This window comes from Leptopilina boulardi, unplaced genomic scaffold (genome assembly GCF_019393585.1).
Source record: "Leptopilina boulardi isolate dan_hultmark-lab unplaced genomic scaffold, ZJU_Lbou_2.1 LbouV2_323, whole genome shotgun sequence".
NCBI lineage: Eukaryota > Metazoa > Arthropoda > Insecta > Hymenoptera > Figitidae > Leptopilina > Leptopilina boulardi.
In genome coordinates, this window is record NW_026137889.1 from 59,176 (window position 1) to 80,561 (window position 21,386).

The 21,386-nt window shown below is 36.8% G+C and overlaps 1 protein-coding gene across 2 annotated transcripts in view; it reads left to right on the forward strand.

Moving 5' to 3' along the window:
- Positions 1 to 5,436: 5,436 nt before the first annotated feature.
- Positions 5,437 to 21,386, forward strand: part of LOC127284310 (putative uncharacterized protein DDB_G0271606) — a 31,217-nt gene continuing 15,267 nt past the window's right edge. The window contains exon 1 of one of the 2 annotated variants that reach the window (XM_051309699.1): positions 5,437 to 5,633. The gene's annotated coding sequence lies outside the window, so the exon portion shown is untranslated. The remainder of the gene's footprint in view (positions 5,634 to 21,386) is intronic. The other variant, XM_051309700.1, reaches the window with a different exon arrangement.

The following is a 21,386-nucleotide window of genomic DNA, read 5'->3' on the forward strand; positions in this document are numbered from 1 at the left end:
TTTAGATAAAAAATAATTTATGAATTTATATATTATCATTTGTGTATATTATGGATTGTATTGTACTTGAATTATTGTCCTCATGGTTTGCTTGGACAAAATAAAGAAATAAAAATAATAATAATATAAGGACGGACCTTTTGTTCCCATGTACTCGTGGGATCTAAATGGAGACTACAGAAAACAACAAAAACAAAAGTGTTTCGCCTGAGAGTACCGAACACTCTTTGGAGAGTCGGGATTCAGGGCTTGAGATATTGCTGCAGGAAGAAAGGGCACATTTAACGTTAACTTCAGCCTCGGTAATATCGCCTCAGGATGAAATGAAACCTGAAAGGGAACAATATATTTCTGAGGCTCTAATACAGAAAAGTTCGGGACGATCTCAGGGTTCCACTGTTACTGTGGTCGAAGACCTAATGGCGTGATAATCCGTTAAGGGTAAAAAGCTCAGTGGCAGCGCAACAAGGAGGTTGGAGAATCCAAGGGTACAGAACCGGCAAGGGTCTCAACCTGCTTCATCATCGACTTCTATGCGGGCCAACAGTAAAGCTGGGTCTGTTGGTCAGGCACGAAAAGGAGTTCGCGCCGATAAGAGTCAGACACCTCTCCACAACAGGAGAAGAGAAGGAGGCAAAGACCCCTAGTTGGAACCGCCTAATTCTCCCAAGTGTCAAGATCTGGGATTGCACCTCGTTTCTGAGAAGTTCGCCTCACAAGAGGGGCGATTTTAATTGAGTGTCTTGACTCAGATTCTCGGGAGTGGTTAAATGTCCACGTACCAAATATCTGTCAGGCAATCGAGGGTCTGCCACTTAAAGTGATAGATACTTCTAACCTCATTAAGAGGGCCAGGGTGGTTGCTTGGGTACCAGGTCCTAAGGTGGACCAAGTTTCAATCCTGACTAACCTCAGGTAACAGAATCCTGGGGTGTATACAACTAATTGGAGGTTGTATTCGGGAGGTTAAACAGAATCAGGGGTAGTTTCTACGGCTGCAAGCTGGACTCTCGCGGTAGATGTGCCTGAGAGTAAGCTGGGTGTGCTTGAGTGTCTTCACTACAAACTGTGTTTCGGTCTTAGGCATATCACTCTTCGAGTGAGTAAGCACAGAATGGATCCGATGAGTTGTAGACAAGACACGGCTAGCGAAGCGACGGAGGATTTCGTGGATAAGTCTTAATATTGACGGACCACAGTATTCAATGTTCGCAGATTAACTTGCATCACTGTATAAGCGCAACGGCGATTCTAGCCAAGAACTTTACAGCTATTGCCTTCATTCAAGAACCTTGGGTTTACAAGTGTAAGATTAGAGAACTAAATAACTGTGGGGAGTTAGTGTATTCACCACAAGAATTACCACCCAGGGCGTGTATTTTCTATAAGGGAGTAAATACGGTTCCTCTTTCAGAGTTAACTAGTCGAGATCTGGCAGTTATAAAAGTCATGTATCGAGATAAAAATGGAAGTAAGAAAGAGTTGATTCTTGCCTCTGGTTACTTTCCAAGAACAGAAAATGAACTCTTACCACCGGACAAGGTGTACTGTCAGTACTGGCCTCCCTGTTAATCCAGACAAGACAAATATTGTTTTCTTCACTAGAAAATACAAAGTTCCAACTGTGAGGAAACCTGTATTTTATGGAAAAGAAGTGCTTTTTTCTGATTCGGTTAAATATCTAGGAGTGATTCTGGACAAGAAGCTAATCTTGAGAAAGCACTCAGAATATCAATATAGTATGTTTTGCACTACTTTTTGGATTTGCAGAAGGGCAATTATATTATCTTGGGGTCTAAAACCGGATATGGTTTTGTGGCTCTATTGTATGGTCCTGTTGACAAAGTTTCTGCATGCATCAATTGTTTAGTGGATTAGAGAAAACGGTTGAAAACGGTGAACTTCTGCCTTTGAGGTCTCTTTTGAACCATTCCTCTTCAAAAATAATTGACCGAATGGAAAAATATTTTTACTAAATATCTATAAGTACTAAAGTGTCTCGAAGTGTAAAAAAGTAATTTTCTTTACCATAATCCCTTTGCGCAGGATTTTTTGACATACTGTAAAAAACTCAATACAACATAATTTTACTTTACTGAACATGGAACAGGGAAAAAAAGCTATACTGCGCATGGTGATTATTACATTTTTATTTCAAGCAATAATTATTATTTTTGAAACGCATACTTTGAAGACTTTTGTTATAGTGTAGGTTGCATGTTAGTTTGCCCTGAATATATATATCGGGCTGAAAAAACTTGTACAAGAAAATGTACATGTTCTTGTACATATTTTTTGTGCAGGTTTCATGTACAAGTACTTTCACATGAACACGTTCATGTTCTTGTACAGAAACATTTGTTTAATAAATTTTATTATTTATGAAACGCATACTTTGAGGACCTTTGTTATGGTGTAGTGTGTATGTTATTTGGTCTTGGTTATGTAAGTAACGTATACTTTGAGGACTGCTACACTGCGCATAGTGATTATCACATTTCGATTTTAAGCCTTTGTTATTATTTATGAAACGCATACTTTGAGGACCTTTGTTATGGTGTAGTGTGTATGTTATTTGGTCTTGGTTATGTATGTAACGCATACTTTGAGGACTGCTACACTGCGCATAGGGATTATCACATTTCGATTTTAAGCCTTAGTTAGTATTTATGAAACGCATACTTTGAGGACCTTTGTTATGGTGTAGTGTGTATGTTATTTGGTCTTGGTTATGTAAGTAACGCATACTTTGGGGACGGCTACACTGCGCATGGTGATTATCACATTTCGATTTTAAGCCTTAGTTATTATTTATGAAACGCATACTTTGAGGACCTTTGTTATAGTGTAGTGTGTATTTTATTTGGTCCTGGTTATGTAAGTAACGCATACTTTGAGGACTGCTACACTACGCATGATGATTATCACATTTCGATTTTAAGCCTTAGTTAGTATTTATGAAACGCATACTTTGAGGACCTTTGTTATGGTGTAGTGTGTATGTTATTTGGTCTTGGTTATGTAAGTAACGCATACTTTGGGGACGGCTACACTGCGCATGGTGATTATCACATTTCGATTTTAAGCCTTAGTTATTATTTATGAAACGCATACTTTGAGGACCTTTGTTATAGTGTAGTGTGTATTTTATTTGGTCCTGGTTATGTAAGTAACGCATACTTTGAGGACTGCTACACTACGCATGATGATTATCACATTTCGATTTTAAGCCTTAATTATTATTTATGTAACGCATACTTTGAGGACTGCTACACTACGCATGATGATTATCACATTTCGATTTTAAGCCTTAACTATTATTTATGTAACGCATACTTTGAGGACTTTTTTATAGTGTAGTGTGTATGTTATTTGGTTTTGGAAGTAACGCATATTTTGAGGACTGCTACACTGCGCATAATGATTATCAAATTTCGATTTTAAGCCTTAGTAATTATTTATAAAACGCATACTTTCAGGACTTTTTGAAAGTATACTGTACACTTTACTTTGTCCAGATTATTAATGCAATGCATGTTTTGAGGACACGGTTGTTACAAACATTGTACTCAAATTATGCGTTCTGTACATAAAATTGTCCTCAAAGCATTCGTTGTATATATAATTTTGTCCCAAAATTATGCCCTGTACATATAAAAGACGTACAAGTACAATGCATTCTTTGAAGACATTGGCGGTATATAAATTTTTAAGTCTCCAAACTATGCCTTGTGTACTTAATCCTTGATTTAAAAGTAGTAAATTTGAGTATAAATCAATTATTCCAATTGCATAATGTAGTATTTTTCATCAGGAACCTATATATGCGGCAAAAAACGTGAGTCCCCAAATCATGCTTTGTACATACATATATATATAAATATATATATATATATAAATATATAAATATATATTATATATAAATAATTATATAATTATAATTTTAATTATATAATCATATATAATATTAAATATAATACTATATTATTATTATTATTTGAAAAATTAAAATTTTTATCAAAAGTCTATTAAAATGAGGAAAATATGTGACAATTTTGTAGTCCTGATATATATATATATAAATAAATATAAAAATAAATATTTTTCTAGCTTAAAAATGGATAACAAATAATTTATTATTTTTAATTTGCAGCTCTGAGTAAAATTAATGATGTTTCTGGCTACGCCAACAATTTTTCCAATTCAATTAATTTTCATTAAAAAAATTAAAATTTTTTTTTAATTTTATTTTTTTAATATAAAAATTAATTTAATTTTAAAAACTAAATTTTTAATAAAAATTTAGAATTTAAAAACATTAAAAAACAGTAAAAAAATCGGGGATATCCGTTGAAAAAAGAATACTTCAAAAACTTAGATTTATAAACGCTATATAAATTTCAACTTTAAGCACTTAGGATGTAAAACGAAACTTAAATAATAGTAATTATCAAAAATAAAAAATTTTCATCCGCGAGTACTTGAACCCAGGCCACCAAGTTACAAAAAAAAAATTTAATTAATATTTCAATAAAACATTGTAAATATTTATTACTTACAAATAAATTATTTATTATTTTATTTAAATTGTTAAATAATAAATTTTTTACAATTTAATTAATTTATTTTAAATAGAATGAAATTTTAATTAAATAAATAATTATAATTTTATTATTTAATTTCTTTTAAATTTAATTATTAAATAAATTTAATTTATTTATTTACACGTAAAATTTTTCTTTTTTGGAAAAAATTTTTTCACAATAAATTATTATTGTAAAATAATATTTTGTAACAAGTACATCATTTTCTTGTACAGAATAAACTTACTTCTATTTTTTGGTAACTAATATTATAATTAATATTTAATAGTTTTGAATAATAACGCTTTTAAAACATTGCAGAATTTAAGGTTGCGAAATTACGTCGTGAACCTTATTAACTTGATAGTTAAAATATTTCAGGAGTTAAGCTATGTTTTAAAATATATTTTATTATATTAATTTTTTATATCTATAATTAAATGTAAAAAATTTTTATTTCAATTTCTTAAGTTGAAATTAATTTAACCTTTCAAAAATTAATTCGATAATGTAAAATATAATTATTTTTACTATCAATCAATTTTACTAATAAAACGTTAATTTCACTTAGTATGCCTTATATATATTATAGTAAATTTAATAAGTAAAACTTTCCAATTTCATCAGATATTTTTTAACTATGAATTAATTATTTTTAACTGCAATTTAAAGTCAAAGAAAATGAGGAATATGCAGGTGCTTCAATTGATACAGCCCTGATGTTTATTTTCGTTTAGCTGTTTGTTTTCATTCTGAAACGAAAAGAGCAAAAAGACAAGCTAACGGCTGGTTATGGAAGAAAATATAGAGGAAATTTGTCACGTAGGTATTTCGATAGCATTCTTGCGTCATTCGCGCGGATTGGCTGCTGACCCGAGGTTCGACTTTGTCATTGGCGGAAGGAAATATTCACTCGCTCGCTCGCTTGCAACCACGCGTCGGGACATTAGTCATTGTCAGTCATTTTTCGACGATTTACATTTTCGGTTTGTGCCCGTGCTGGATGTCAATTCTCTTTGTGCTCTGTGGGAAGGTTTAATTGCTTAATTGGTAAGTAATTTAGAAACTTTATAATATTAACCACCTAATTATTTCAATTTCTGCCACCAAATATCGAGACGCTCAATTATACATTTCTTGGGAAAATTGTAACTTTTCGTCATTTTTTCAATGAAAAGAAAATTATATAGGGTAACGGGTACAGTGACCGACACCCTGACAGTGAACGACACCTGCTATTAAAAACGATAATAACTATAAAAATAATAATATTGATTTAAATATCACTAGTAAATTAATTAATATACAATATTTAGAAACTGATACAGTAGTCACTAAATTTTATATGTTTATATTTTCCTCGATATTTTACTTTCTAGAAAATTAACCTCAAAAAATTTGCTTTATTGATTACAAATTTTATTAATATGAAAAAATTGTTAAATAATTATATTTTAAAAACAACTTTTTTTGTACATTAAATCTAAATAATAAAATTTGTTATAATATTAACCCATATGATGTTACTTAAATAGTAGTTTAAATATTTTTTATTTTATTAAAGGGTGTCGTTCACTGTTTTCATACCATACATTTTTAAATTAATATTATAAACTCTTATCAAAGTGTTTTTTAATTTTAAACTTATGTACTATAAATTTTAATGAGACAAAAGTTTTGAACGTTCAAATGAACAAAATTTTTTTAGCAACTTCTTTAAGTTCGAATTTTATTACAAAATATTGTTTTAAATATCTAAAAAGAAGTTATTAATTTAATAATTGTTTAATTTACTGTTTTAATTTACATTTACATTATAATTTTTAATAATTTATAGATTGAAAAAAATATTTTGTTCATTTGAACGTTCAGAACTTTTGGCTCATAAATTTTAACCCAAATCTATTATTTAAAATTTATTTTATAACTAAATCTTTAATAAATTCCGATAAAATGTTATTTAAAGTTGAAAGTATGCACAGGGTGTCGGTCACTGTACCCGTTACCCTATTCCAAATTTTTAGGAAAACGGCGATTATTCGTTTCGTTTTTAACTACAAAATAGTTTCTTTTGATATAAGATTTTTGGGATCTAGATATTTTTGTTAAAAATTCTAATTCTAATTCTAAAAATTCTAATTCTAATATATCAGAATTTTATTGGGTTTAAAATTTTAATTATTCAAAATTTCATTCAATTTCAATTTTTTTTATATACATAATGCGTATGTAAAAACTTTCTTAAAAAATTTTTTTATAAAAAAAACTTAATAATTTAAAAATTTTTTAATAATTTTTGACCGGGAAATTCCAAAAAATTGACCGGGAAAAACCGGGAAATGACCGGGAATTTAAAATCATAAAAAAACTCGCCACCCTGTATTAAATTATTTTAATCTTTTTTCTCAATAATTCTTTTTAAGAATTGAATTTAGAATTTTTTTAAAATAGACATTTAACGTTTTTGAGGAATTTAATTTATTGAAGTGTTTTGAGTAAAATTATTGTCACGTATTAGTTACCTATTTTTTATAAAATTATTTACTTTTTCCCCTATTTTTAAGAAAATGTACTATAATCCCTGTATTTATTATTATTATATTAATTTTTAATAAGTATTTAAATAATTTTTATTCCACTCTTTTTTGTTTTCTACTTTTTTTATATATGTCCCCAAAGATTTAAACGTTTCAATGTGAGAATTTTTTTAATAAAATTTTTCCATGTTTCAATTTTATAATAAAAAAAAGTAATATACCCAGTATAGTATTATTATATTATCTGTCATTTTAAAAAATAAATTATGTGCCTACTTGATAAATATCAAATTTATTTTTTTCCGTAAGGACAAAAAAATTTTGAAAATATGTGACCTGGACAGTTAAAAGGGACCTTTTGTCCGAAAAAATCGATTTTTTATTGATTGGTGTTTCTGATAGAGAAAACTTTTTTCTATCAGAATCACCAATCAATAAAAAATTAATTTTTTCTGACAAAAGGTCCCTTTTAACTGTCCAGGTCACATATGTTTGTTACAAACCAGAAATTTATTTATTTAAATTTTATTTTATTTAAATCGAGCTTTTGAGATGGCCCTAAATTTTAGTTTGGGGGAGGCACCAAGCTGCCAAGGTCTGAAGGACCCTGTTTAAATTTTGCGGGATCGTTATCTTACTTTTAAAAGTTGTGCTCTGCTTCGTTGTTTTCTTTGAATATTTGGTTGAAAATCAATTAGTTATGGTGTTAAAGCAAAAGGAGTTCAGTTGAAAGGTAAGTAAAATTTAGTAATTTTATTTATATTTGTTCTTTTATTCAGGAAAGAAAATATTGTGGTTAACAAGTGGATGTAAAAGTTTAATACAAATAGAGCGGTTAATGTTGAACGATACAGAATTTACTTACGACTACCGACGTCAGCTAGAGATATTCTTGTTGTCGTCGGGCAAGAACGCTTTTAATTACACTTAACTTGGTTGTCTTTACAACCTATTGTTCGAATTTTACAGGTTAAATTATTTGGTTTACCCGAATAAAATGTTTTTAACACTGCGTTGTGGGGCCACTGCAACGAAACGGCGCAGGCGCTACACGCACGGACTGGCCGGTTATTTATTAAACAAAATTCGATTTAGTAAAATATATTTACTAAACCGAATTTCTCCCGCTACAGCTCTCACGTGGACTTCGTCGGTTAGAAGACTTCTATTTTATTTTTCGTCCGCCTTTCGTGTTATACTTTTAATCTAAGTTCTACACGGGGGTCCGACGCGCAGACGGGCTAAGTCGCGGCGTTCTTGAGGTCTCGCAACACTTACCAGGCTAGAGCCAGGAGATGTTGCTCGGAAGAGTCAAGAAGTTGTACTGCAATTAATTAGATTTTGCGACTAGCCTCTAGTCCTTGCCTTCAGTGTCAAGGTGGGGAAAACGAAAATTTAGATGGAAGTAGGGGAAAATTCCTGGGCCCGGTGGGAGTTGCAATTTTGCTGATCTTTTTGATTCCCATGCAGGCTCCGTGAGAACGGAAATGGTCTGTTAATATGATACATTTCTGTAAATTATTTTAAAATAATTAAATTAAATTATAATTTACTTAACAAAATTATAATTTAATTTAATTATTTTAAAATAATTTTCAGAAATGTATCATATTAACAGACCATTTCCGTTCTCACGGAGCCTGCATGGGAATCAAAAAGATCAGCAAAATTGCAACTCCCACCGGGCCCAGGAATTTTCCCCTACTTCCATCTAAATTTTCGTTTTCCCCACCTTGACACTGAAGGCAAGGACTAGAGGCTAGTCGCAAAATCTAATTAATTGCAGTACAACTTCTTGACTCTTCCGAGCAACATCTCCTGGCTCTAGCCTGGTAAGTGTTGCGAGACCTCAAGAACGCCGCGACTTAGCCCGTCTGCGCGTCGGACCCCCGTGTAGAACTTAGATTAAAAGTATAACACGAAAGGCGGACGAAAAATAAAATAGAAGTCTTCTAACCGACGAAGTCCACGTGAGAGCTGTAGCGGGAGAAATTCGGTTTAGTAAATATATTTTACTAAATCGAATTTTGTTTAATAAATAACCGGCCAGTCCGTGCGTGTAGCGCCTGCGCCGTTTCGTTGCAGTGGCCCCACAACGCAGTGTTAAAAACATTTTATTCGGGTAAACCAAATAATTTAACCTGTAAAATTCGAACAATAGGTTGTAAAGACAACCAAGTTAAGTGTAATTAAAAGCGTTCTTGCCCGACGACAACAAGAATATCTCTAGCTGACGTCGGTAGTCGTAAGTAAATTCTGTATCGTTCAACATTAACCGCTCTATTTGTATTAAACTTTTACATCCACTTGTTAACCACAATATTTTCTTTCCTGAATAAAAGAACAAATATAAATAAAATTACTAAATTTTACTTACCTTTCAACTGAACTCCTTTTGCTTTAACACCATAACTAATTGATTTTCAACCAAATATTCAAAGAAAACAACGAAGCAGAGCACAACTTTTAAAAGTAAGATAACGATCCCGCAAAATTTAAACAGGGTCCTTCAGACCTTGGCAGCTTGGTGCCTCCCCCAAACTAAAATTTAGGGCCATCTCAAAAGCTCGATTTAAATAAAATAAAATTTAAATAAATAAATTTCTGGTTTGTAACAAGCTGATGGTGGCAGCGGTGGGATTTTCTTACGCGTTGCCGCCCTGCTACGTTACCTGGTAACGTTGTTACCAGTGGCACCAATTTTTAAAAAATCACAAAACTTCTTTTCTTATTCTACATCATTTTATGTTTTGAGAAAATCAAAATAAATTTATAGAAAATCCTGACTTTAAAACTAGAATTTGGCTCTCCAACTTCAGTTGTTGATGATGACTTATTCTCAGTTTGATTTTGGCTCTCCAACTACGGTTGTTGATGATGACTAGATCAATAAAGGAACCGATTTCTATAAAGTTTATTATTTCATAGATTTATCGACGATCATAAACGGAATATCTCTTCTTGTAAATTGGAAATTCGGCTCTCCGATATTTATCGTTGATGACGACTTATTTCCGATCGTGATCTTGGCTCTCCAACTACGGTTGTTGATGACGACTTGATCACAATAGAAAGTTGATTTCAGTCAATTGATCAGAAATAAAATCAAAACAATTAGAAATACTACTGGTTTTCTCAAGATCATGAATTCTTTCTGTTATGCCTAATAAACCAGGGATACGCGGCAAACGTTCTAAAAAATTTCAATATTAAATGATTAGTACGTAATGACATTGTTTGAATAAATAAAATTACGGATTTTGGCTCTCCGACTCAGGTCGTTGATGATGACATAATCCTAATTTGATTTTGGCTCTCCGACCTTGGTCGTCGATGATGACATAATCCGAATTCATAACATTGGCTCCGGAAAATTATTTTGTATTGAATAAGGAGAATTTTGTCCGGGTTGAAAGGTTTTATTTCTTCTTTTCACTATTCAAGTCATGTATTTTTCTAGACATGTCAAAAAAGGTTAGACCTCGTGGTGGTCGTTCTAAGAAACGAAATCAATCACGAAAAAAAAAAATAATTAAGGGCACTAAGTTGGGAAGTTTGGAAAAATCAAAAATCGAATTAGAATCCCTTCGAGTTGTAAAAACAGAAGCTAGTGCTGAACCGGTCGTAAAAAGTATACCTGTGATCAACGAAAACGCTTTTCCTGAACCGCACTGCATTTCAGTTCAAGAAGTTCCCATTACGCGACATATAAGACGAAGACAGCTTGTAGAACGACCAAGGGCACATTATTTTTTGACATACAACCCACTTCATCCACTTCTTGATCACGCTCTTGTAAATCAGAACGAGTTGAGGAAACTCTCCCTTAATCTTGTAAGATCAGCGGATCTTGTCACTCGAACATCAGATCAGGTTCTTCTCGTTAGAAGCATAGAAGCTGTCAATATCCCTTTATCAAAATTTCGAAAACCTTTATCGGAATAATTCGACAATTGTTTTATTCTGCGTTATTATGCCCAAAACTGTGAAACATGACGATTCCAATTGACGACGACTCTGATGTAACGATTACAATATCCTCAGAAAATTTACAACACGAAGTGACAACCATCCCCGTTAACTGTAATGTCAAAAACAACTACATTTGCAAGACTGAATTAAAACATAACTGTCCTATTCTTGGTCACCCTACTGGAGATTGCATTAACAACAATTACGCCGAGATTTTGGGCGTTGTTTACTTACAGTTCGAAAACACCGAATTGTGTTTCCACGTCGTGCACCCCTTTTACTCAGAGAGTTGCTTGGTAACCCCAGGTATTTTGGGAGTAAAAAGCGCAATTGATTTGGGACTTTAATGGCTAACCAGTAATTCCTTCTAATTCCTTTACAGCTAAGTCCCTAACTTCTAAATCAAAATAGTGTTTCAAACACGTGACTGTTAAAATTAGTTTTCACTAGTTTTAACAATTAGTGAATCAAAATCGCTGGTTGTGGGTACAAGGCCGTAAGATTGGGAACACTTCCTTGTCGAATCTGAGTGACCTCTTCGGAAATTAAGTGAAGAGGAAACCATTTCCTTTTTACTTTCTTACACTCAGAAGCGCTGTTGTAAGTACTGATCTCCCGCCTAGGAGAGCTTCCGCGCTGAATTTGTTAAACTTGCTACACTATTTATTTCAAAAAAAAAAAGAAATTTTGAAATCTAATAACCTACTCCAGAATGTTTTTTCAAAATGTCCTCTAATCCTACAAAACCCAAAAGAGGAAAACGTGCCGGTAAACGACACGATAATTGCGCACAAGGAGCAACCAAAACACCTGGATCAGAATTATATTATAATCTTACGAATCCACCAATAAGGTCTCGGCTGATTTGTAGAGTTACACCAATCCCAAGACAGGCTGCAGTCATACAACCTATTCCAGTCTTGCCACAACTCCCTATTAATGAAATTGACCTTGACATTGAAGAAGCCCTAGGGCAACGTCAATTAGCCTATGCCCAGGAAAATCACATCAGGCAACCGACAGTAAATAATCACAACAACCAACCTGACAGCAACTCAGACGCTACGATTGACTATGACAGTGACATCATGATCATTGACTGAGAATCGTTTCCCTGAATGTGCTATCGAAAACCAATTCCTGACATTGTTCCCATCTCTGGGTTTCAGCCCCCAATTTTTACTGAAGTGATTCCTCCACCTCCAGGAGTCATTCCTATCGAAGAGGCTATCAGACGAAGAAATTTGAGAAGAATTAGAAACCAGAGACAACCCCGACCATATAGTATTGGAAATCGCGATTAGCAACAAGTTGTTCGTTGTGTTGGATTTATATTATTTTGTTAGTTACAGTAAATAAAAAAAAAAAAAATATTTTTTTTTGCGTCACATTCTTTAATTTGGTAAGATCAATGTTTCCCCGATTTACTAGAATTCCTACGGGTTTTTCTCAAGATCAATGGGACGAGATAATCGAGAGGGTGGAAAACGTAGAGGAATTTTATAATCAACTTGTCTTTCATCATTCAGCCTCGTCTTGCCAGATTGAGAGATTAGAGAAAAGAACAAAATTTTTGTCACTTTGGTTAGCCACTCTCGCGGATTCAAATGCTTCTTTTTCGGAAAAAATTCAGGAATACGAGAAGAAAATAAGCGAGCAACAAAATAGTATAGATAACCTTGTTGTCGAATTTAAAAAATTAACTTTAAAAGAAATTAAATATAAATGACTCCCGAGTGGAAAGAGATTCCTTTTGATAACTCCGAAGAGTTTTTGTTAGAATTACAAGGATATTTGGCATACCTCATACGCGAGGGAAATAAATTAAGAAGGTTAAACATCCTCCAGGAATCCCGTTTAAGAACATTAAGAGGAAGACTAGACTTTTATTTTCGATTAATCGGTGAAGAAAGTGACAAGGCTGTTAGAATAAATTCATCTATGCTAAAATTAGAACAATTGATGCAAAGCTTAAAATTATAGACTAAATAGGGACCTCCTAACATGTCTAATGAAGGCTCGAACTGGGCCCCTTATTCCGTCCCCACTGAAATACTGAAAAAGAACAAGAAAGGTAGATTTTGTATAAAATTCCGTGAAATTAATAATAAATACAATCAAAATCAGAACGAAGAAAATTCAAAAGGTAGAAACATTTCGAAGAAATTCTAATTCATTTCCCAAGGGACTAAAACTTAAGTTTAAATCACAACATCTTGTTTATTTTTTTTTCTCTTTCGCATCAAGCTGCAGGAATTTCCGCGGTGGCGTTATCCTCACCTTGCGATATTCAAATAAGCATTTTATTCTACACTCACACTACTATTAAAATTCTTTCTCCTCTCTTTTTCTATCTTGAAATTACTATCTGTTTGTCAAAACTAACAAAACAACTAACCTTAAAACGAATCCATCATGTCGGATTCGGACACAGAACTACCCCCTCACAACCAGGGAAATCCGCCCGGAAATAGCGGCCTTGGTGGTAATGGGATCAACCCCAACGCAACCATGAACCCCCTCCAAGGAGATGCAAGTTCGGCTATAGACCGGTTCACCCTGCGCACGAGCGCATGCGACATTCCAATCTTTAACGGAAAACAACCACCCCTACGAGAATTTGTTCAGGCGGTAAAACGAGCGGGACTTTTCATCACTGATGTAGCTGAACCGGAATTTATAAGAGCAGTTTTAAGTCGGTTAGATGGCCAAGCTCATGCGAGTTGTAAACATAAAGAATTCCACTCACTAGCGGAATTATTAGAACATTTGAAGAAACGTTTCGCGCAAACAAAGAAATATCAATGGTACTTCGAAAATATCGTGACCATAAAGCAAAAACAGACAGAAAACGCAAATGATTATTATGATCGTTTGCAAGACCTGATTAGCGGGGCTCGACAAGCCCTTGAACCCAAGTATGGTAAGATCTACAAAGAGGTTAACACTGAAAACAGGAACGTTAGACGCAGGGAGTGCGATATCATTCTACAACCAATTGTAGAATGTGCCCTAGACGCTTATATTAAGGGTTTGCCTACGGAAATATCAAAATTCGTAGACGCGCGCAACCCACGCAATATCGAGGAAGCTCTAGAGTACGCACTTCATGCTGAAGAACGAGATAATTACCTCGACAGACCGCGTTCCTCCTCATACCACATATCGCGAGCAGAGGACAGACCGCGCTCCCCAAGCCCTTATTCGAAACAATTAGAGCAGCGCAGCTCTGGAGGGAAGGGAAGATCAGACCGAGAAATAACTTCTCAAAACCCCACACCAAACCATCGACATTCCAACGTCCTTCAACTCACTCCTGAGCAACTTGGGCAGTTCTACAAATCAATGATGCCCCAGTACCCTCCACCTTTTCCCTACCCCTCTCCTCATCCAATTATCCCATCCCACAATCCCCAATACTATCCAAATCAACCCTTCCAATATCCAGCTCAACAACCTATCCAACCTCAACTGCAGTCACACAACCAACACCCCAGGCAGAACCAAAACTACCGACCTAGTGTGACTCCTCCGAGAGCAATTTCCCCCGCTCCAACGGGAAATTTAAACTACCCAATGGCTCGTCGTCAAGACGCAGCAGCGAGCCCAACCCCGCAGCGTCAGAACCGCGTTCAATTCTTCGAGAACAGTGTCGGGTCTTTAGAACAGGAACAGAGACCCAGGACTCCCCAGTAGTCCATGTAAGAGCCCCAGAATTCAGGCATGAAAAGATTATGCTCCTCGTAGACCCAGGGTCCGATACGAATCTTATTAAACTGTGTGCATTGGATCCTAAACTCACACTTGTTAGAGATAAGTGTATTGAGATTTCAGGAATAACCAATCACGCCGTAAGGACCCTAGGGACCATTGATTTAACAATCTCTAGTATTCCTGTAGAATTTCATGTGGTCCGAAATAATTTTCCAATTTCTACACATGGAATTCTCGGAAGACCGTATCTACGAAAAGAGCAAGCACAAATTTCCTTCAGACATAACACCTTGGTAACAGTGTCTGATCCAGTGACCCCTATCCCCTTCGTTGATAAGGAATCACTGGAAGCAAGGAAAGCCTTGAAATCTGAAATCAAACCTTTTGCTCGAATCCTGCGGATTAAATCTCGAACTCGAACCCCGATAGCGATCGACACCTTAAACCCCGAATTAAAACTAGGATATCTTCCTCGAATAGAAACCCCCGAAGGTCTTTATCTGGGAGAGGCCGTGGTAACCAACAAAGATGGAATATGCCATGCAATGGCCATCAATACCACTGAGGAAGATATCAATGTTAAAATCAATCCACAGGAATTAATTCCTTTCGATTTCTGTAAATTCCCAGGCGAAGAACTTTCGAATTCCGACCTTGAAGACTTCTCCCCAACTCCTGATAGTACCTATGCCGATAGGGTCATTAAAGTCAAGAATGCATTATTCTTAGCTCATTTGGCCCCGGACGAACGAAAAATCGTTTCCAAATGGGTGGAGGATTATGCAGACATATTTCATTTAAATGGTGAAATGCTCTCTTGCACCAACCTTATCCAACACAGGATACCAATGATTGAAAACAAGGTGATTCATAAAAAACAGTACAGATCACCATTCGAAGCCTTAGGGCAAATAGATACGCAATTAAAAAAACAATTCGATAGTGGCATAATCGGACACTCGAACTCCCCTTTCAACGCTCCTTTGCTAATTGTGCCTAAAAAACTAGATGCATCGGGTGAGAAAAAGTGGCGTGTTGTTGTAGACTATCGGGCCCTAAATGAAAACATTGTGGGAGACGCTTTCCCCCTCCCCAGCATTATTTCCGTGTTCGACAAATTAGGTAGTGCGCGATATTTTACTGTATTCGACCTCGCTAGTGGTTTCCACCAAGTGGAAACACACCCCGATGATAGGCATAAAACCGCTTTCTCGTCGCGCAACGGACATTTTGAATATAAGAGAATGCCAATGGGTATCAAAAATGCCCCCCCCACATTCCAAAGACTACTCAACAGCGTCCTTAACACCATGCTGGATGCTGAAGCCTTTGTGTATTTGGACGATATTATAGTATATTCAGACACCCTGGAAGAACACGACAAAAGAGCCCGCAGATTATTTAACAGACTAAGAGACGCCAATTTAAAACTACAACCCGACAAGTGCGAATTCCTAAAACCGGAAGTAGCTTACCTTGGACATATTATTAGCGAAGAAGGTGTGAAACCTAACCCAAATAAGATCATTGCGATAAAAAATTTTCCACAACCAAAAACGCCTCGAGACATTAAGAGTTTTCTCGGTCTTTCCGGATACTACAGGCGATTCATAAAAGATTACGCCAAGCTCGCGAAACCCCTAACCGAATTACTAAAAAAGGATGTTGTGTGGAAATGGGAAAAAGCCCAAAAGGACAGTTTTTCTCGACTGAGACGATATTTGTGCAGCAAACCCATCCTCCAATACCCAGATTTTAGTACGACCTTTAAATTAACCTGCGATGCTTCAGAGCATGCCATAGGTGCGATTTTGACTCAGGAAAAAGACAATGTTGATTTGCCTGTTGCGTATTATTCAAAAATCTTAAATGCCAACGAACAAAAATATCCCAAGGCTGAAAAGGAGTGCCTTGGTATACTATACGCAATGGAACATTTTAGGCCTTATCTCTACGGAAGAGATTTTATTCTAGCTTGTGATTTCGAACCAGTTCATTGGATGACGTATATTGATAATCCTGGGGCTAGAATTCAAAGATGGAGGATTCGTCTTCAGAATTATCAATACAAGTTCGAATGCAAGCCTGGAAAGATCAACAGAATTGTCGAAGCTTTATCGAACAATCCTGCTGATCTTTCTGGTGAATCAGGTTGTAGTTCTGACTCTAACTGGTCTGAATTATCTTATTCCGACCTCGAAGGACTAGATCCTAATCTAGCTGTGTCAGAACCCTCAAGTGAAGTGAACCCTAGTGTTGAAACCCCGATCGAACAACCGAAGATCTATCGTGCTCTACCCATTACCCGCTCTCCTACCAGTAAGGAACAAGAAAGTGCGCGAGTGAATCCTAGTGACCCAACGGACAAAGGTAAAGTTGCAAAAAACCCTGTAAGGTCCACTCGACTTTCTGAAAGAACTAGGAGTCTTCAGGAAGGACTGAAGCCAAAAGTGCCGGTTAGAACGGGAACAAAGTCTAAAGTTTTCGATCCTCGAACCACGAGAAAGTCGACAATGGTTGGAGGAGTGTCAGCACAGCCATCCACGAGTCAAGGAATACAACCGAAGTATACAATACTAAAAAGGCCCAAGGACCCAAAGGAGGGACCTGCACAAATTAAGACAATCAACCCAAGCGGTCAAAAGCGTAAGGTTATCACCAATCCCAAAGCTGAACCCAGAGGTCCAGGGAGACCAAAAGGTAGCACAAAATCGACAACACCCTTAGATGACGACAGCTTCCATCCCACTCGAAGCCCTTTGATGAATCAAGCGAATGAAAGCTGCATCGCTAAACGCTTGCGCCCGCGCAAGTATGCAACCTCTGCAAGTCCTAAGGATACGGACTCTCCATCCTCAACAACTAAGACAACTTCGGAAGAAGAATCGGAAAGCGAAAATGAAGGACAAGCAGCAGAGGATTCCGATCCCCCTGTGTTTCGAAGAGACTACAGCGCCTTTCCTCATCTCCCACTCCATATTTCACCAGTTCAACCTTCCACTTCCAAGGACAAGGGTCTTGACTCGTATACCGACGTCTACGTCGATGGAGCCTGCTGCGAAAATGGAAGATCCAGCCCGAGAGCTGGAATCGGTGTTTGGTTCGGACCTAATCATCCCCTCAACATCTCACAGCGCTACAAGGGTAAGCAGACCAACAACGCTTCAGAAATCGAAGCAGCTACCGTCGCTGCGCGACAAGCAAGGAAAGCTGGAATCCGAAAATTGAGAATCAAGACGGACTCAAAATATCTAGTGCAGAGTGTAAAGGAATGGGTTCCAAGATGGCAACAGAACGATTGGAAAACTACGGAAAATAAACCCGTTAAGAACCGAAAAGTATATGAAAAGTTAATGAAAGCTCTCGAACCCCTTGATGTAATTTGGGAACATGTCCCTGGTCACGAAGGAATTCCTGGTAATGAGAATGCCGATCAATTGGCAAGAGAAGGGACCTTGAAAGACCCCGAGCCGGATCCGTCATCATCGTCCGAGTTGGAATCCGAAGAGTTACCTCCGGATCAAGTGATCATCAAGGGACAACGAAGAATTAACATCAGCAGTGAATCCTGTGATCAGGAAGAAGAGCCTAAAACCGAAACACAGAAGCTGATTCAAGGTGTGAATGAATCTATTTATAAATTCAACGAATCGTTAGCCGGTACGCCAACGAATGTTTCTAATCCTACAAACAACACTTTATTTTGGGACTATGAAGGATTAGATCAAACTCCCAGAAGACAATATGTTTCCGATGGTGAAGATGATCAGGAGCATTTAGATTATTTGAAGAGTTTTGACCTTGCGACTGAATACGAAGACGGACTTCCGGAAAGAGTTAAAAAATTCTTGGATGAATTTAATCGAAGCCGAGTGGAAAAACAACACGTGGAAATGCTTGACATTCCCTCAGATCCCCGGCCACTTTCAACACTCACAGTAAATTCAAAGGAAACCCCACTAACTAGCCGTCCAAGTGAATCTAAGAAAGGAAGTATCGTTAGATTCAAAGAATTACCGGAATTATTCGAGGTCTCACAAGATGAACAGCAAACGTTGCCCGAAAACACCACTCCAGGGCCCTCATCAATACCGTTTGCACAATCCACCCCTTTCACCCGTTTCAGGACTAATGTCATCGAACCAGAAGAGAAGGTGGTAAGGAAAGGATCCATTATGAAGCCAAGGAGAATTCAGACAGAAAAGGACTCCACACAGTTAACTGATCATCTCCTGAGCAAATCATTTATAGACATTAGGGAACCTTACCTGGACCATTCTTCTCTTGAATCGGAAGGTGAGAACGAAATAATAAGTGAAAGTGAAAGTGATAGTGTAATTAAAAATCGTGATCCTTTAAAAGAAAGAATTCATGAATGCGTCTCAAATAAATGGACAGAACCCCTGACTTACCAACGTGACAATTACGCCCATTTCATATCGGAAGATTGCGAACCTACAAACCCGATATCTAAACTCTTAATCGCTACCGAATGTATTGATCTCCAAGAGATTAGAGACCGTAAACCCGTGAAGGGACAAATTCATGTCACCCAAAATGGTAAATATAAAGTTTATTCTATTGTTGTAAAAAGGTGTCATTTTGATGAAGTTTGTTGGAAAGACGTTATAAAAGGACTAAATAACTTAAGAAAAGCCCTAGAGTCTGACCACCAAAAATCATGCAGAATGGCAAACACAGGAGATCTGTTAGGCGCGATTCCACAAGGAAAGATGACAGAACTTGTCACAGGAGTTTTCCGCGGTGGTGATATTTCTATCGCCCTTTGCCACGGAAAAATAGAAGTGCCCCCAATAGCTTTGCGTAACAAGATCATTGCCGAATTCCACTCTAGTCTAATCGGTGGGCATAAAGGTATATCGAAAACCTACCGAAGAATTCGAGAGCGATATTATTGGCCTCGAATGCGTGACGAGGTCACACAGCATATTCGTGGCTGCAAAAGCTGTTTTGAGAATAAACTGGTTAGGGCACGAACTAGGGAACCCATGCTGATCACCGATACCCCAGCAATGCCTTTCGACAAGGTATCATTGGACACAGTAGGAAAATTACAAACGACCCCAAACGGAAATCGGCATATCCTTACAATGCAAGACAATTTTTCAAAGTATTGTATTGCGGTTCCAATACCAAACATAGAAACCAAAACTATCGCCCACGCAGTGGCAACAAATCTTTTTTCTGTCTTTGGAGCACCTCGCTGTGTGCTTACGGACAGAGGAGCAAGTTTTGTGAGCTCTTTGATGCGGAAAATAGAAAAGATCTTTGGTGTCAAACAGCTTACCACTTCTGGCTACCGACCACAAACAAATGGAGCACTCGAAAGAAGCCATATTGAATTGACGGATTATATTAAGCATTATGCAAGGGACTACGACGATTGGGATCGTCTACTTCCATTTGCCATGTTTAATTATAACACGTCAGTTCACGAGGCTACGAATTTTACGCCATTTGAACTCGTGTTCGGTCATTTGGCAAGAACCCCTAGTTCCCTGCCTCAGGGTCCAGAGGTTGAAACGTATGGTTCCTATTTAAAGGACCTCATTACCCGAATGAATGAACTACAAAATCTTGCAGCCAAATATTTAGTAAAAGCGAAGGAAAGGTCAAAGCAAATTTACGATAAGAAATCTAAGCCTTTAAAAGCTAAGGTAGGAGATCAGGTTTACGTTTACAAGGAAGTTCGAACAAACAAATTTGATAGACGAGCAGATGGTCCTTTTACCATTGTAGGATTCACCGAAAACAACAATGTGATCCTAGAAAACGAAAATGGCGCGCGATTTTCGAAACATCGCGACAAGGTCATGGTTGCTCGAATTTGAACCTCAACTGCATATCAACTAATCGAAATTCTATTTGCAGATAGCGATGTTGAAATCGATCCAGATGTTTGCCCGCACTGTCATCCCTTTGTGCCTAATTTCCAGCCTTGTAGCACTGGCGGTGCAGGATGGACCGGATCCACTGGACAAATCCACCGACTACAGCAGCTACCAAAACCTTCCACTTGAAGCCAGTAGTGGAATGTACTTCGAATATATCGGCGTGGTGAGACGATCAGTCAGCAATTGGAGGATCACCATATTCCTGGATGTCGGCAAACATAGCCGATTCTTCGACGACTTAAAGGCCAGACTGCAGCGACTAACGGAACAATGCAAACCTAAAGAAGATTGGTGCAGAGAATTAACAAGTGAATATCAATGGGAAGACCGATGGGAAATGGCCTCGGAGTTGCAGAAACAATTCCGAACGCAGGTGGAAGAACTTGAAAATACCAAAATGACCTCACCTGGAAAGATGTCCTCGCAGTTACGAGCAAGACGATCCGTTCCCCTGTTTGGATTTCTGGGAAAAATCGCGGGACCAATAGCTGGAGTTCTAACATATGATGATGGAGAAAAATATGATACCGCCATCAAAAATCTTAACGAGGCCCAGGCCAACTTATCCCATCTGGTCGGAAAGCAGACACATATTGTGAGATCGCAGTTGGATTCCTTGCATTCTCAGGTCCAACGACATGGTGTATTGTTAAAGAATTTGCAGG